The following is a 17,898-nucleotide window of genomic DNA, read 5'->3' as shown; positions in this document are numbered from 1 at the left end:
AAAAAGGAATGGAGTCATTACCACTTATGGTTTGTAAATGGCACCCAGAATTATGTTGCACGAAGCACAATTTCACATCATTCTGGGTTCATTTGTGTGAAAACAAGGTCCAATCAGGCTGAAACGTTACAGGAAGGTAGAATCTATTGAGTTGTAAGTGATCTGAACGTTTCATGATGATAGCACTTTCCTAAGGGGGTCAAACCATGTCCCAAAGGTCACCGGATCTGGTGTCAATTTAAAGAAGTAGTCCAGTTACACATTTGTGGGCTTATAACTTGATTTCTGAATGCCCTAGAGAGATCAGGTTTGTTTTAATGTACTCCAATCAACAGCCCCTACGACCACAAAAAGGAATGGAGTCATTAGCACTTATGGTTTGTAAATGGCACCCAGAATTATGTTGCACGAAGCACCATTTCACATCATTCTGGGTCCATTTGTGTGAAAACAAGGTCCAATCAGGCTGAAACGTTGCAGGAAGGTAGAATCTATTGAGTTGTAAGTGATCTGAACGTTTCATGATGATAGCACTTTCCTAAGGGGGTCAAACCATGTCCCAAAGGTCACCGGATCTGGTGTCAATTTAAAGAAGTAGTCCAGTTACACATTTGTGGGCTTATAACTTGGCTTCTGAATGTCCTAGAGAGATCAGGTTTGTTTTAGTGTACTCCAATCAACAGCCCCTAAAACCACAAAAAGGAATGGAGTCATTAGCACTTATGGTTTGTAAATGGCACCAAGAATTATGTTGCACGAAGCACAATTTCACATCATTCTGGGTCCATTTGTGTGAAAACGAGGTCCAATCAGGCTGAAACGTTACAGGAAGGTAGAACCTATTGAGTTGTAAGTGATCTGAACTTTTCATGATGATAGCACTTTCCTAAGGGGGTCAAACCATGTCCCAAAGGTCACCGGATCTGGTGTCAATTTTAAGAAGTAGTCCAGTTACACATTTGTGGGCTTATAACTTGGCTTCTGAATGTCCTAGAGAGATCAGGTTTGTTTTAGTGTACTCCAATCAACAGCCCCTACAACCACAAAAAGGAATGGAGTCATTAGCACATATGGTTTGTAAATGGCACCACGAATTATGTTGCACAAAGCAAAATTTCACATCATTCTGGGCCCATTTGTGTGAAAACAAGGTCCAATCAGGCTGAAACGTTACAGGAAGGTAGAATCTATTGAATTGTAAGTGATCTGAACGTTTCATGATGATCGCACATTCCTGTAGGGGGTCAAACCATGTCCCAAAGGTCACCGGGACTGGTGTCACTTTAAAGAAGTATTCCAGTTACACCTTGGTGGGCTTATAACTTGGCTTCTGAATGTCCTAGAAAGGTCAGGTTTGTTTTAGTGTACTCCAACCAACAGCCCCTACAACCACAAAAAGGAATGGAGACATTAGCACTTGTGGTTTGTAAATGGCACCCAGAATTATGTTGCACAAAGCACAATTTCACATCATTCTGGGTCCATTTGTGTGAAAACAAGGTCCAATCAGGCTGAAACTTTACAGGAAGGTAGAATCTATTGAGTTGTAAGTGATCTGAATGTTTCATGATGATAGCACTTTCCTAAGGGGGTCAAACCATGTCCCAAAGGTCTTCGGATCTGGTGTCATTTTAAAGAAGTTGTCCAGTTACACATTTGTGGGCTTATAACTTGGCTTCTGAATGTCCTAGAGGGATCAGGTTTGTTTTAGTGTACTCCAATGAACAGCCCCTACAACCACAAAAAGGAATGGAGTCATTAGCACTTATGGTTTTTAAATGGCACCCAGAATTATGTTGCACGAAGCACAATTTCACATCATTCTGGGTTCATTTGTGTGAAAACAAGGTCCAATCAGGCTGAAACGTTACAGGAAGGTAGAATCTATTGAGTTGTAAGTGATCTGAACGTTTCATGATGATCGCACATTCCTAAGGGGGTCAAACCATGTCCCAAAGGTCACAGGATCTGGTGTCAATTTAAAGAAGTAGTCCAGTTATACATTTGTGGGCTTATAACTTGGCTTCTGAATGTCCTAGAGAGATCAGGTTTGTTTTAGTGTACTCCAATCAACAGCCCCTACAACCACAAAAAGGAATGGAGTCATTAGCACATATGGTTTGTAAATGGCACCCAGAATTATGTTGCACGAAGCAAAATTTCACATCATTCTGGGTCCATTTGTGTGAAAACAAGGTCCAATCAGGCTGAAACGTTACAGGAAGGTAGAATCTATTGAGTTGTAAGTGATCTGAACGTTTCATGATGATCGCACATTCCTGTAGGGGGTCAAACCATGTCCCAAAGGTCACCGGATCTGGTGTCACTTTAAAGAAGTAGTCCAGTTACACATTTGTGGGCTTATAACTTGGCTTCTGAATATCCTAGAGAGGTCAGGTTTGTTTTAGAGTACTCCAATTAACAGCCCCCATTACCACTAAAAGGAATGGAGTCATTAGCACTTATGGTTTTTAAATGGCACCCAGAATTATGTTGCACGAAGCACAATTTCACATCATTCTGGGTTCATTTGTGTGAAAAAAAGGTCCAATCAGGCTGAAACGTTACAAGAAGGTAGAATCTATTGAGTTGTAAGTGATCTGAACGTTTCATGATGATCGCACATTCCTATGGGGGGTCAAACCATGTCCCAAAGGTCACCGGGCCTGGTGTCACTTTAAATAATTAGTCCAGTTACACCTTTTTGGGCTTATAACTTGGCTTCTGAATGTCGTAGAGAGATCAGCTTTGTTTTAGTGTACTCCAATCAACATCCCCTACAACCTCAAAAAGGGAATGGAGTCATTAGCACTTATGGTTTGTAAATGGCACCCAGAATTATGTTGCATGAAGCAAAATTTCACATCATTCTGGGTCCATTTGTGTGAAAACAAGGTCCAATCAGGCTGAAACGTTACAAGAAGGTAGAATCTATAGAGTTGTAAGTGATCTGAACGTTTCAAGATGATCGCACATTCCTAAGGGGGTCAAACCATGTCCCAAAAGTCACCGGATCTGGTGTCACTTTAAAGAAGTAGTCCAGTTACACATTTGTGGGCTTGTAACTTGGCTTCTGAATGTCCTAGAGAGATCCGGTTTGTCTTAATGTATTCCAATCAACAGCCCCTACGACCACAAAAAGGAATGGAGTCATTAGCACTTATGGTTTGTAAATGGCACCCAGAATTATGTTGCACGAAGCACAATTTCACATCATTCTGGGTCCATTTGTGTGAAAACAAGGTCCAATCAGGCTGAAACGTTGCAGGAAGGTAGAATCTATTGAGTTGTAAGTGATCTGAACGTTTCATGATGATAGCACTTTCCTAAGGGGGTCAAACCATGTCCCAAAGGTCACCGGATCTGGTGTCAATTTAAAGAAGTAGTCCAGTTACACATTTGTGGGCTTATAACTTGGCTTCTGAATGTCCTAGAGAGATCAGGTTTGTTTTAGTGTACTCCAATGAACAGCCCCTACAACCACAAAAAGGAATGGAGTCATTAGCACTTATGGTTTTTAAATGGCACCCAGAATTATGTTGCACGAAGCACAATTTCACATCATTCTGGGTTCATTTGTGTGAAAACAAGGTCCAATCAGGCTGAAACGTTACAGGAAGGTAGAATCTATTGAGTTGTAAGTGATCTGAACGTTTCATGATGATCGCACATTCCTAAGGGGGTCAAACCATGTCCCAAAGGTCACAGGATCTGGTGTCAATTTAAAGAAGTAGTCCAGTTATACATTTGTGGGCTTATAACTTGGCTTCTGAATGTCCTAGAGAGATCAGGTTTGTTTTAGTGTACTCCAATCAACAGCCCCTACAACCACAAAAAGGAATGGAGTCATTAGCACATATGGTTTGTAAATGGCACCCAGAATTATGTTGCACGAAGCAAAATTTCACATCATTCTGGGTCCATTTGTGTGAAAACAAGGTCCAATCAGGCTGAAACGTTACAGAAAGGTAGAATCTATTGAGTTGTAAGTGATCTGAACGTTTCATGATGATCGCACATTCCTGTAGGGGGTCAAACCATGTCCCAAAGGTCACCGGATCTGGTGTCACTTTAAAGAAGTAGTCCAGTTACACATTTGTGGGCTTATAACTTGGCTTCTGAATATCCTAGAGAGGTCAGGTTTGTTTTAGAGTACTCCAATTAACAGCCCCCATTACCACTAAAAGGAATGGAGTCATTAGCACTTATGGTTTTTAAATGGCACCCAGAATTATGTTGCACGAAGCACAATTTCACATCATTCTGGGTTCATTTGTGTGAAAAAAAGGTCCAATCAGGCTGAAACGTTACAAGAAGGTAGAATCTATTGAGTTGTAAGTGATCTGAACGTTTCATGATGATCGCACATTCCTATGGGGGGTCAAACCATGTCCCAAAGGTCACCGGGCCTGGTGTCACTTTAAATAATTAGTCCAGTTACACCTTTTTGGGCTTATAACTTGGCTTCTGAATGTCCTAGAGAGATCAGCTTTGTTTTAGTGTACTCCAATCAACATCCCCTACAACCTCAAAAAGGGAATGAAGTCTTTAGCACTTATGGTTTGTAAATGGCACCCAGAATTATGTTGCATGAAGCAAAATTTCACATCATTCTGGGTCCATTTGTGTGAAAACAAGGTCCAATCAGGCTGAAACGTTACAAGAAGGTAGAATCTATAGAGTTGTAAGTGATCTGAACGTTTCAAGATGATCACACATTCCTAAGGGGGTCAAACCATGTCCCAAAAGTCACCGGATCTGGTGTCACTTTAAAGAAGTAGTCCAGTTACACATTTGTGGGCTTGTAACTTGGCTTCTGAATGTCCTAGAGAGATCCGGTTTGTTTTAATGTATTCCAATCAACAGCCCCTACGACCACAAAAAGGAATGGAGTCATTAGCACTTATGGTTTGTAAATGGCACCCAGAATTATGTTGCACGAAGCACAATTTCACATCATTCTGGGTCCATTTGTGTGAAAACAAGGTCCAATCAGGCTGAAACGTTGCAGGAAGGTAGAATCTATTGAGTTGTAAGTGATCTGAACGTTTCATGATGATAGCACTTTCCTAAGGGGGTCAAACCATGTCCCAAAGGTCACCGGATATGGTGTCAATTTAAAGAAGTAGTCCAGTTACACATTTGTGGGCTTATAACTTGGCTTCTGAATGTCCTAGAGAGATCAGGTTTCTTTTAGTGTACTCCAATTAACAGCCCCTACAACCACAAAAAGGAATGGAGTCATTAGCACTTATGGTTTGTAAATGGCACCCCGAATTATGTTGCACGAAGCAAAATTTCACATCATTCTGGGTCCATTTGTGTGAAAACAAGGTCCAATCAGGCTGAAACGTTACAGGAAGGTAGAATCTATTGAGTTGTAAGTGATCTGAATGTTTCATGATGATCGCACATTCCTGTAGGGGGTCAAACCATGTCCCAAAGGTCACCGGGCCTGGTGTCACTTTAAAGAAGTAGTCCAGTTATACATTTGTGGGCTTATAACTTGGCTTCTGAATGCCCTAGAGAGATCAGGTTTGTTTTAATGTACTCCAATCAACAGCCCCCACGACCACAAAAAGGAATGGAGTCATTAGCACTTATGGTTTGTAAATGGCACCCAGAATTATGTTGCACGAAGCACCATTTCACATCATTCTGGGTCCATTTGTGTGAAAACAAGGTCCAATCAGGCTGAAACGTTGCAGGAAGGTAGAATCTATTGAGTTGTAAGTGATCTGAACGTTTCATGATGATAGCACTTTCCTAAGGGGGTCAAACCATGTCCCAAAGGTCACCGGATCTGGTGTCAATTTAAAGAAGTAGTCCAGTTACACATTTGTGGGCTTATAACTTGGCTTCTGAATGTCCTAGAGAGATCAGGTTTGTTTTAGTGTACTCCAATCAACAGCCCCTACAACCACAAAAAGGAATGGAGTCATTAGCACATATGGTTTGTAAATGGCACCCCGAATTATGTTGCACAAAGCAAAATTTCACATCATTCTGGGCCCATTTGTGTGAAAACAAGGTCCAATCAGGCTGAAACGTTACAGGAAGGTAGAATCTATTGAGTTGTAAGTGATCTGAACGTTTCATGATGATCGCAATTTCCTGTAGGGGGTCAAACCATGTCCCAAAGGTCACCGGGACTGGTGTCACTTTAAAGAAGTATTCCAGTTACACCTTGGTGGGCTTATAACTTGGCTTCTGAATGTCCTAGAAAGGTCAGGTTTGTTTTAGTGTACTCCAACCAACAGCCCCTACAACCACAAAAAGGAATGGAGACATTAGCACTTGTGGTTTGTAAATGGCACCCAGAATTATGTTGCACAAAGCACAATTTCACATCATTCTGGGTCCATTTGTGTGAAAACAAGGTCCAATCAGGCTGAAACTTTACAGGAAGGTAGAATCTATTGAGTTGTAAGTGATCTGAATGTTTCATGATGATAGCACTTTCCTAAGGGGGTCAAACCATGTCCCAAAGGTCTTCGGATCTGGTGTCATTTTAAAGAAGTTGTCCAGTTACACATTTGTGGGCTTATAACTTGGCTTCTGAATGTCCTAGAGGGATCAGGTTTGTTTTAGTGTACTCCAATGAACAGCCCCTACAACCACAAAAAGGAATGGAGTCATTAGCACTTATGGTTTTTAAATGGCACCCAGAATTATGTTGCACGAAGCACAATTTCACATCTTTCTGGGTTCATTTGTGTGAAAACAAGGTCCAATCAGGCTGAAACGTTACAGGAAGGTAGAATCTATTGAGTTGTAAGTGATCTGAACGTTTCATGATGATCGCACATTCCTAAGGGGGTCAAACCATGTCCCAAAGGTCACAGGATCTGGTGTCAATTTAAAGAAGTAGTCCAGTTATACATTTGTGGGCTTATAACTTGGCTTCTGAATGTCATAGAGAGATCAGGTTTGTTTTAGTGTACTCCAATCAACAGCCCCTACAACCACAAAAAGGAATGGAGTCATTAGCACATATGGTTTGTAAATGGCACCCAGAATTATGTTGCACGAAGCAAAATTTCACATCATTCTGAGTCCATTTGTGTGAAAACAAGGTCCAATCAGGCTGAAACGTTACAGGAAGGTAGAATCTATTGAGTTGTAAGTGATCTGAACGTTTCATGATGATCGCACATTCCTGTAGGGGGTCAAACCATGTCCCACAGGTCACCGGGCCTGGTGTCTCTTTAAAGAAGTAGTCCAGTTACACCTTTGTGGGCTTATAACTTGGCTTCTGAATATTCTAAAGAGGTCAGGTTTGTTTTAGTGTACTCCAATGAACAGCCCCTACAACCACAAAAAGGAATGGAGTCATTAGCACTTATGGTTTGTAAATGGCACCCAGAATTATGTTGCACGAAGCACAATTTCACATCATTCTGGATCCATTTGTGTGAAAACAAGGTCCAATCAGGCTGAAACGATACCGGAAGGTAGAATCTATTGAGTTGTAAGTGATCTGAACGTTTTATGATGATAGCACTTTCCCAAGGGGGTCAAACCATGTCCCAAAGGTCACCGGATCTGGTGTCACTTTAAAGAAGTAGTCCAGTTACACATTTGTGGGCTTATAACTTGGCTTCTGAATGTCCTAGAGAGATCAGGTTTGTTTTAGTATACTCCAATCAACAGCCCCGGCAACCACAAAAAGGAATGGAGTCATTAGCGCTTATGGTTTTTAAATGGCACCCAGAATTATGTTGCACGAAGCACAATTTCACATCATTCTGGGTTCATTTGTGTGAAAACAAGGTCCAATCAGGCTTAAACGTTACAGGAAGGTAGAATCTATTGAGTTGTAAGTGATCTGAACGTTTCATGATGATAGCACTTTCCTAAGCGGATCAAACCATGTCCCAAAGGTCACCGGATCTGGTGTCAATTTAAAGAAGTAGTCCAGTTACACATTTGTGGGCTTATAACATGGCTTCTGAATGGCCTAGAGAGATCAGGTTTGTTTTAATGTACTCCAACCAACAGCCCCTACAACCACAAAAAGGAATGGAGTCATTAGCTCTTATGGTTTGTAAATGGCACCCAGATTTATGTTGCACAAAGCACAATTTCACATCATTCTGGGTCCATTTGTGTGAAAACAAGGTCCAATCAGGCTGAAACATTACAAGAAGGTAGAATCTATTGAGTTGTAAGTGATCTGAACGTTTCAAGATGATCGCACATTCCTATAGGGGGTAAAACCATGTCCCAAAGGTCACCGGGCCTGGTGTCACTTTAAAGCAGTAGTCCAGTTACACATTTGTGGGCTTATAACTTTGCTTCTGAATGTCCTAGAGAGATCAGGTTTGTTTTAGTGTACTCCAATCAACAGCCCCTACAACCACAAAAAGGAATGGAGTCATTAGCACTTATGATTTGTAAATGGCACCCAGAATTATGTTGCACGAAGCACAATTTCACATCATTCTGGGTCCATTTGTGTGAAAACAAGGTCCAATCAGGCTGAAACGTTACAAGAAGGTAGAATCTGTTGAGTTGTAAGTGATCTGAACGTTTCATGATGATCGCATATTCCTATAGGGGGTCAAACCAGGTCCCAAAGGTCACCGGGCCTGGTGTCACTTTAAAGAAGTAGTCCAGTTACACCTTTGTGGGGTTATAACTTGGCTTCTGAATATCCTAGAGAGGTCAGGTTTGTTTTAGAGTACTCCAATTAACAGCCCCCATTACCACTAAAAGGAATGGAGTCATTAGCACTTATGGTTTTTAAATGGCACCCAGAATTATGTTGCACGAAGCACAATTTCACATCATTCTGGGTTCATTTGTGTGAAAAAAAGGTCCAATCAGGCTGAAACGTTACAAGAAGGTAGAATCTATTGAGTTGTAAGTGATCTGAACGTTTCATGATGATCGCACATTCCTATGGGGGGTCAAACCATGTCCCAAAGGTCACCGGGCCTAATGTCACTTTAAATAATTAGTCCAGTTACACCTTTTTGGGCTTATAACTTGGCTTCTGAATGTCCTAGAGAGATCAGCTTTGTTTTAGTGTACTCCAATCAACATCCCCTACAACCTCAAAAAGGGAATGGAGTCATTAGCACTTATGGTTTGTAAATGGCACCCAGAATTATGTTGCATGAAGCAAAATTTCACATCATTCTGGGTCCATTTGTGTGAAAACAAGGTCCAATCAGGCTGAAACGTTACAAGAAGGTAGAATCTATAGAGTTGTAAGTGATCTGAACGTTTCAAGATGATCGCACATTCCTAAGGGGGTCAAACCATGTCCCAAAAGTCACCGGATCTGTTGTCACTTTAAAGAAGTAGTCCAGTTACACATTTGTGGGCTTGTAACTTGGCTTCTGAATGTCCTAGAGAGATCAGGTTTGTTTTAGTATACTCCAATCAACAGCCCCTACAACCACAAAAAGGAATGGAGTCATTAGCACTTATGGTTTGTAAATGGCATCCAGAATTATGTTGCACGAAGCACAATTTCACATCATTCTGGGTTCATTTGTGTGAAAACAAGGTCCAATCAGGCTGAAACGTGACAAGAAGGTAGAATCTATTGAGTTGTAAGTGATCTGAACGTTTCAAGATGATCGCACATTCCTAAGGGGGTCAAACCATGTCCCAAAGGTCACCGGATCTGGTGTCAATTTAAAGAAGTAGTCCAGTTACACATTTGTGGGCTTATAACTTGGCTTCTGAATGTCCTAGAGAGATCAGGTTTGTTTTAGTGTACTCCAACCAACAGCCCCTACAACCACAAAAAGGAATGGAGTCATTAGCACTTGTGGTTTGTAAATGGCACCCAGAATTATGTTGCACGAAGCACAATTTCACATCATTCTGGGTCCATTTGTGTGAAAACAAGGTCCAATCAGGCTGAAACGTTACAAGAAGGTAGAATCTATTGAGTTGTAAGTGATCTGAACATTTCAAGATGATCGCACATTCCTATAGGAGGTAAAACCATGTCCCAAAGGTCACTGGGCCTGGTGTCACTTTAAAGAAGTAGTCCAGTTACACCTTTGTGGGCTTATAACTTGGCTTCTGAATGTCCTGGAGAGGTCAGGTTTGTTTTAGTGTACTCCAATCAACAGTCCCTACAACCACAAAAAGGAATGGTGTGATTAGCACTAATGGTTTGTAAATGGCACCCAGAATTATGTTGCACGAAGCACAATTTCACATCATTCTGGGTTCATTTGTGTGAAAACAATGTCCAATCAGGCTGAAACGTTACAGGAAGGTAGAATCTATTGAGTTGTAAGTGATCTGAACGTTTCATGATGATAGCACTTTCCTAAGGGGGTCAAACCATGTCCCAAAGGTCACCTGATCTGGTGTCAATTTAAAGAAGTAGTCCAGTTACACATTTGTGGGCTTATAACTTGGCTTCTGAATGTCGTAGAGAGGTTAGGTTTGTTTTAGTGTACTCCAATTAACAGCCCCTACAACCACAAAAAGGAATGGAGTCATTAGCCCTTATGGTTTGTAAATGGCACCCAGAATTATCTTGCACGAAGCACAATTTCACATCATTCTGGGTTCATTTGTGTGAAAACAAGGTCCAATCAGGCTGAAACATTACAGGAAGGTAGAATCTATTGAGTTGTAAGTGATCTGAACGTTTCATGATGATAGCACTTTCCTAAGGGGGTCAAACCATGTCCCAAAGGTCACCGGATCTGGTGTCAATTTAAAGAAGTAGTCCAGTTACACATTTGTGGGCTTATAACTTGGCTTCTGAATGTCCTAGAGAGATCAGGTTTGTTTTAGTGTACTCCAATCAACAGCCCCTACAACCTCAAAAAGGAATGGAGTCATTAGCACTTATGGTTTTTAAATGGCACCCAGAATTATGCTGCACTAAGCACAATTTCACATCATTCTGGGTTCATTTGTGTGAAAACAAGGTCCAATCAGGCTGAAACATTACAGGAAGGTAGAATCTATTGAGTTGTAAGTGATATGAACGTTTCATGATGATAGCACTTTCCTAAGGGGGTCAAACCATGTCCCAAAGGTCACCGGATCTGGTGTCACTTTAAAGAAGTAGTCCAGTTACACATTTGTGGGCTTATAACTTGGCTTCTGAATGTCCTAGAGAGATCAGGTTTGTTTTATTATACTCCAATCAACAGCCCCTACAACCACAAAAAGGAATGGAGTCATTAGCACTTATGGTTTGTAAATGGCACCCAGAATTATGTTGCACGAAACACAATTTCACATCATTCTGGGTTCATTTCTGTAAAAACAAGGTCCAATCAGGCTGAAACGTCACAGGAAGGTAGAATGTATTGAGTTGTAAGTGATCTGAACGTTTCATGATGATAGCACTTTCCTAAGGGGGTCAAACCATGTCCCAAAGGTCACCGGGCCTGGTGTCACTTTAAATAATTAGTCCAGTTACACCTTTTTGGGCTTATAACTTGGCTTCTGAATGTCCTAGAGAGATCAGCTTTGTTTTAGTGTACTCCAATCAACATCCCCTACAACCTCAAAAAGGGAATGGAGTCATTAGCACTTATGGTTTGTAAATGGCACCCAGAATTATGTTGCATGAAGCAAAATTTCACATCATTCTGGGTCCATTTGTGTGAAAACAAGGTCCAATCAGGCTGAAACGTTACAAGAAGGTAGAATCTATAGAGTTGTAAGTGATCTGAACGTTTCAAGATGATCACACATTCCTAAGGGGGTCAAACCATGTCCCAAAAGTCACCGGATCTGGTGTCACTTTAAAGAAGTAGTCCAGTTACACATTTGTGGGCTTGTAACTTGGCTTCTGAATGTCCTAGAGAGATCCGGTTTGTTTTAATGTATTCCAATCAACAGCCCCTACGACCACAAAAAGGAATGGAGTCATTAGCACTTATGGTTTGTAAATGGCACCCAGAATTATGTTGCACGAAGCACAATTTCACATCATTCTGGGTCCATTTGTGTGAAAACAAGGTCCAATCAGGCTGAAACGTTGCAGGAAGGTAGAATCTATTGAGTTGTAAGTGATCTGAACGTTTCATGATGATAGCACTTTCCTAAGGGGGTCAAACCATGTCCCAAAGGTCACCGGATATGGTGTCAATTTAAAGAAGTAGTCCAGTTACACATTTGTGGGCTTATAACTTGGCTTCTGAATGTCCTAGAGAGATCAGGTTTCTTTTAGTGTACTCCAATTAACAGCCCCTACAACCACAAAAAGGAATGGAGTCATTAGCACTTATGGTTTGTAAATGGCACCCCGAATTATGTTGCACGAAGCAAAATTTCACATCATTCTGGGTCCATTTGTGTGAAAACAAGGTCCAATCAGGCTGAAACGTTACAGGAAGGTAGAATCTATTGAGTTGTAAGTGATCTGAATGTTTCATGATGATCGCACATTCCTGTAGGGGGTCAAACCATGTCCCAAAGGTCACCGGGCCTGGTGTCACTTTAAAGAAGTAGTCCAGTTATACATTTGTGGGCTTATAACTTGGCTTCTGAATGCCCTAGAGAGATCAGGTTTGTTTTAATGTACTCCAATCAACAGCCCCCACGACCACAAAAAGGAATGGAGTCATTAGCACTTATGGTTTGTAAATGGCACCCAGAATTATGTTGCACGAAGCACCATTTCACATCATTCTGGGTCCATTTGTGTGAAAACAAGGTCCAATCAGGCTGAAACGTTGCAGGAAGGTAGAATCTATTGAGTTGTAAGTGATCTGAACGTTTCATGATGATAGCACTTTCCTAAGGGGGTCAAACCATGTCCCAAAGGTCACCGGATCTGGTGTCAATTTAAAGAAGTAGTCCAGTTACACATTTGTGGGCTTATAACTTGGCTTCTGAATGTCCTAGAGAGATCAGGTTTGTTTTAGTGTACTCCAATCAACAGCCCCTACAACCACAAAAAGGAATGGAGTCATTAGCACATATGGTTTGTAAATGGCACCCCGAATTATGTTGCACAAAGCAAAATTTCACATCATTCTGGGCCCATTTGTGTGAAAACAAGGTCCAATCAGGCTGAAACGTTACAGGAAGGTAGAATCTATTGAGTTGTAAGTGATCTGAACGTTTCATGATGATCGCAATTTCCTGTAGGGGGTCAAACCATGTCCCAAAGGTCACCGGGACTGGTGTCACTTTAAAGAAGTATTCCAGTTACACCTTGGTGGGCTTATAACTTGGCTTCTGAATGTCCTAGAAAGGTCAGGTTTGTTTTAGTGTACTCCAACCAACAGCCCCTACAACCACAAAAAGGAATGGAGACATTAGCACTTGTGGTTTGTAAATGGCACCCAGAATTATGTTGCACAAAGCACAATTTCACATCATTCTGGGTCCATTTGTGTGAAAACAAGGTCCAATCAGGCTGAAACTTTACAGGAAGGTAGAATCTATTGAGTTGTAAGTGATCTGAATGTTTCATGATGATAGCACTTTCCTAAGGGGGTCAAACCATGTCCCAAAGGTCTTCGGATCTGGTGTCATTTTAAAGAAGTTGTCCAGTTACACATTTGTGGGCTTATAACTTGGCTTCTGAATGTCCTAGAGGGATCAGGTTTGTTTTAGTGTACTCCAATGAACAGCCCCTACAACCACAAAAAGGAATGGAGTCATTAGCACTTATGGTTTTTAAATGGCACCCAGAATTATGTTGCACGAAGCACAATTTCACATCTTTCTGGGTTCATTTGTGTGAAAACAAGGTCCAATCAGGCTGAAACGTTACAGGAAGGTAGAATCTATTGAGTTGTAAGTGATCTGAACGTTTCATGATGATCGCACATTCCTAAGGGGGTCAAACCATGTCCCAAAGGTCACAGGATCTGGTGTCAATTTAAAGAAGTAGTCCAGTTATACATTTGTGGGCTTATAACTTGGCTTCTGAATGTCATAGAGAGATCAGGTTTGTTTTAGTGTACTCCAATCAACAGCCCCTACAACCACAAAAAGGAATGGAGTCATTAGCACATATGGTTTGTAAATGGCACCCAGAATTATGTTGCACGAAGCAAAATTTCACATCATTCTGAGTCCATTTGTGTGAAAACAAGGTCCAATCAGGCTGAAACGTTACAGGAAGGTAGAATCTATTGAGTTGTAAGTGATCTGAACGTTTCATGATGATCGCACATTCCTGTAGGGGGTCAAACCATGTCCCACAGGTCACCGGGCCTGGTGTCTCTTTAAAGAAGTAGTCCAGTTACACCTTTGTGGGCTTATAACTTGGCTTCTGAATATTCTAAAGAGGTCAGGTTTGTTTTAGTGTACTCCAATGAACAGCCCCTACAACCACAAAAAGGAATGGAGTCATTAGCACTTATGGTTTGTAAATGGCACCCAGAATTATGTTGCACGAAGCACAATTTCACATCATTCTGGATCCATTTGTGTGAAAACAAGGTCCAATCAGGCTGAAACGATACCGGAAGGTAGAATCTATTGAGTTGTAAGTGATCTGAACGTTTTATGATGATAGCACTTTCCCAAGGGGGTCAAACCATGTCCCAAAGGTCACCGGATCTGGTGTCACTTTAAAGAAGTAGTCCAGTTACACATTTGTGGGCTTATAACTTGGCTTCTGAATGTCCTAGAGAGATCAGGTTTGTTTTAGTATACTCCAATCAACAGCCCCGGCAACCACAAAAAGGAATGGAGTCATTAGCGCTTATGGTTTTTAAATGGCACCCAGAATTATGTTGCACGAAGCACAATTTCACATCATTCTGGGTTCATTTGTGTGAAAACAAGGTCCAATCAGGCTTAAACGTTACAGGAAGGTAGAATCTATTGAGTTGTAAGTGATCTGAACGTTTCATGATGATAGCACTTTCCTAAGCGGATCAAACCATGTCCCAAAGGTCACCGGATCTGGTGTCAATTTAAAGAAGTAGTCCAGTTACACATTTGTGGGCTTATAACATGGCTTCTGAATGGCCTAGAGAGATCAGGTTTGTTTTAATGTACTCCAACCAACAGCCCCTACAACCACAAAAAGGAATGGAGTCATTAGCTCTTATGGTTTGTAAATGGCACCCAGATTTATGTTGCACAAAGCACAATTTCACATCATTCTGGGTCCATTTGTGTGAAAACAAGGTCCAATCAGGCTGAAACATTACAAGAAGGTAGAATCTATTGAGTTGTAAGTGATCTGAACGTTTCAAGATGATCGCACATTCCTATAGGGGGTAAAACCATGTCCCAAAGGTCACCGGGCCTGGTGTCACTTTAAAGCAGTAGTCCAGTTACACATTTGTGGGCTTATAACTTTGCTTCTGAATGTCCTAGAGAGATCAGGTTTGTTTTAGTGTACTCCAATCAACAGCCCCTACAACCACAAAAAGGAATGGAGTCATTAGCACTTATGATTTGTAAATGGCACCCAGAATTATGTTGCACGAAGCACAATTTCACATCATTCTGGGTCCATTTGTGTGAAAACAAGGTCCAATCAGGCTGAAACGTTACAAGAAGGTAGAATCTGTTGAGTTGTAAGTGATCTGAACGTTTCATGATGATCGCATATTCCTATAGGGGGTCAAACCAGGTCCCAAAGGTCACCGGGCCTGGTGTCACTTTAAAGAAGTAGTCCAGTTACACCTTTGTGGGATTATAACTTGGCTTCTGAATATCCTAGAGAGGTCAGGTTTGTTTTAGAGTACTCCAATTAACAGCCCCCATTACCACTAAAAGGAATGGAGTCATTAGCACTTATGGTTTTTAAATGGCACCCAGAATTATGTTGCACGAAGCACAATTTCACATCATTCTGGGTTCATTTGTGTGAAAAAAAGGTCCAATCAGGCTGAAACGTTACAAGAAGGTAGAATCTATTGAGTTGTAAGTGATCTGAACGTTTCATGATGATCGCACATTCCTATGGGGGGTCAAACCATGTCCCAAAGGTCACCGGGCCTAATGTCACTTTAAATAATTAGTCCAGTTACACCTTTTTGGGCTTATAACTTGGCTTCTGAATGTCCTAGAGAGATCAGCTTTGTTTTAGTGTACTCCAATCAACATCCCCTACAACCTCAAAAAGGGAATGGAGTCATTAGCACTTATGGTTTGTAAATGGCACCCAGAATTATGTTGCATGAAGCAAAATTTCACATCATTCTGGGTCCATTTGTGTGAAAACAAGGTCCAATCAGGCTGAAACGTTACAAGAAGGTAGAATCTATAGAGTTGTAAGTGATCTGAACGTTTCAAGATGATCGCACATTCCTAAGGGGGTCAAACCATGTCCCAAAAGTCACCGGATCTGTTGTCACTTTAAAGAAGTAGTCCAGTTACACATTTGTGGGCTTGTAACTTGGCTTCTGAATGTCCTAGAGAGATCAGGTTTGTTTTAGTATACTCCAATCAACAGCCCCTACAACCACAAAAAGGAATGGAGTCATTAGCACTTATGGTTTGTAAATGGCATCCAGAATTATGTTGCACGAAGCACAATTTCACATCATTCTGGGTTCATTTGTGTGAAAACAAGGTCCAATCAGGCTGAAACGTGACAAGAAGGTAGAATCTATTGAGTTGTAAGTGATCTGAACGTTTCAAGATGATCGCACATTCCTAAGGGGGTCAAACCATGTCCCAAAGGTCACCGGATCTGGTGTCAATTTAAAGAAGTAGTCCAGTTACACATTTGTGGGCTTATAACTTGGCTTCTGAATGTCCTAGAGAGATCAGGTTTGTTTTAGTGTACTCCAACCAACAGCCCCTACAACCACAAAAAGGAATGGAGTCATTAGCACTTGTGGTTTGTAAATGGCACCCAGAATTATGTTGCACGAAGCACAATTTCACATCATTCTGGGTCCATTTGTGTGAAAACAAGGTCCAATCAGGCTGAAACGTTACAAGAAGGTAGAATCTATTGAGTTGTAAGTGATCTGAACATTTCAAGATGATCGCACATTCCTATAGGAGGTAAAACCATGTCCCAAAGGTCACTGGGCCTGGTGTCACTTTAAAGAAGTAGTCCAGTTACACCTTTGTGGGCTTATAACTTGGCTTCTGAATGTCCTGGAGAGGTCAGGTTTGTTTTAGTGTACTCCAATCAACAGTCCCTACAACCACAAAAAGGAATGGTGTGATTAGCACTAATGGTTTGTAAATGGCACCCAGAATTATGTTGCACGAAGCACAATTTCACATCATTCTGGGTTCATTTGTGTGAAAACAATGTCCAATCAGGCTGAAACGTTACAGGAAGGTAGAATCTATTGAGTTGTAAGTGATCTGAACGTTTCATGATGATAGCACTTTCCTAAGGGGGTCAAACCATGTCCCAAAGGTCACCTGATCTGGTGTCAATTTAAAGAAGTAGTCCAGTTACACATTTGTGGGCTTATAACTTGGCTTCTGAATGTCGTAGAGAGGTTAGGTTTGTTTTAGTGTACTCCAATTAACAGCCCCTACAACCACAAAAAGGAATGGAGTCATTAGCCCTTATGGTTTGTAAATGGCACCCAGAATTATCTTGCACGAAGCACAATTTCACATCATTCTGGGTTCATTTGTGTGAAAACAAGGTCCAATCAGGCTGAAACATTACAGGAAGGTAGAATCTATTGAGTTGTAAGTGATCTGAACGTTTCATGATGATAGCACTTTCCTAAGGGGGTCAAACCATGTCCCAAAGGTCACCGGATCTGGTGTCAATTTAAAGAAGTAGTCCAGTTACACATTTGTGGGCTTATAACTTGGCTTCTGAATGTCCTAGAGAGATCAGGTTTGTTTTAGTGTACTCCAATCAACAGCCCCTACAACCTCAAAAAGGAATGGAGTCATTAGCACTTATGGTTTTTAAATGGCACCCAGAATTATGCTGCACTAAGCACAATTTCACATCATTCTGGGTTCATTTGTGTGAAAACAAGGTCCAATCAGGCTGAAACA

This window comes from Nothobranchius furzeri, chromosome 15 (genome assembly GCF_043380555.1).
Source record: "Nothobranchius furzeri strain GRZ-AD chromosome 15, NfurGRZ-RIMD1, whole genome shotgun sequence".
Classification (NCBI taxonomy): Eukaryota; Metazoa; Chordata; class Actinopteri; order Cyprinodontiformes; family Nothobranchiidae; genus Nothobranchius; species Nothobranchius furzeri.
The sequence above is the reverse complement of the archived record's forward strand: the minus strand, read 5'-3'. Positions refer to the sequence as shown.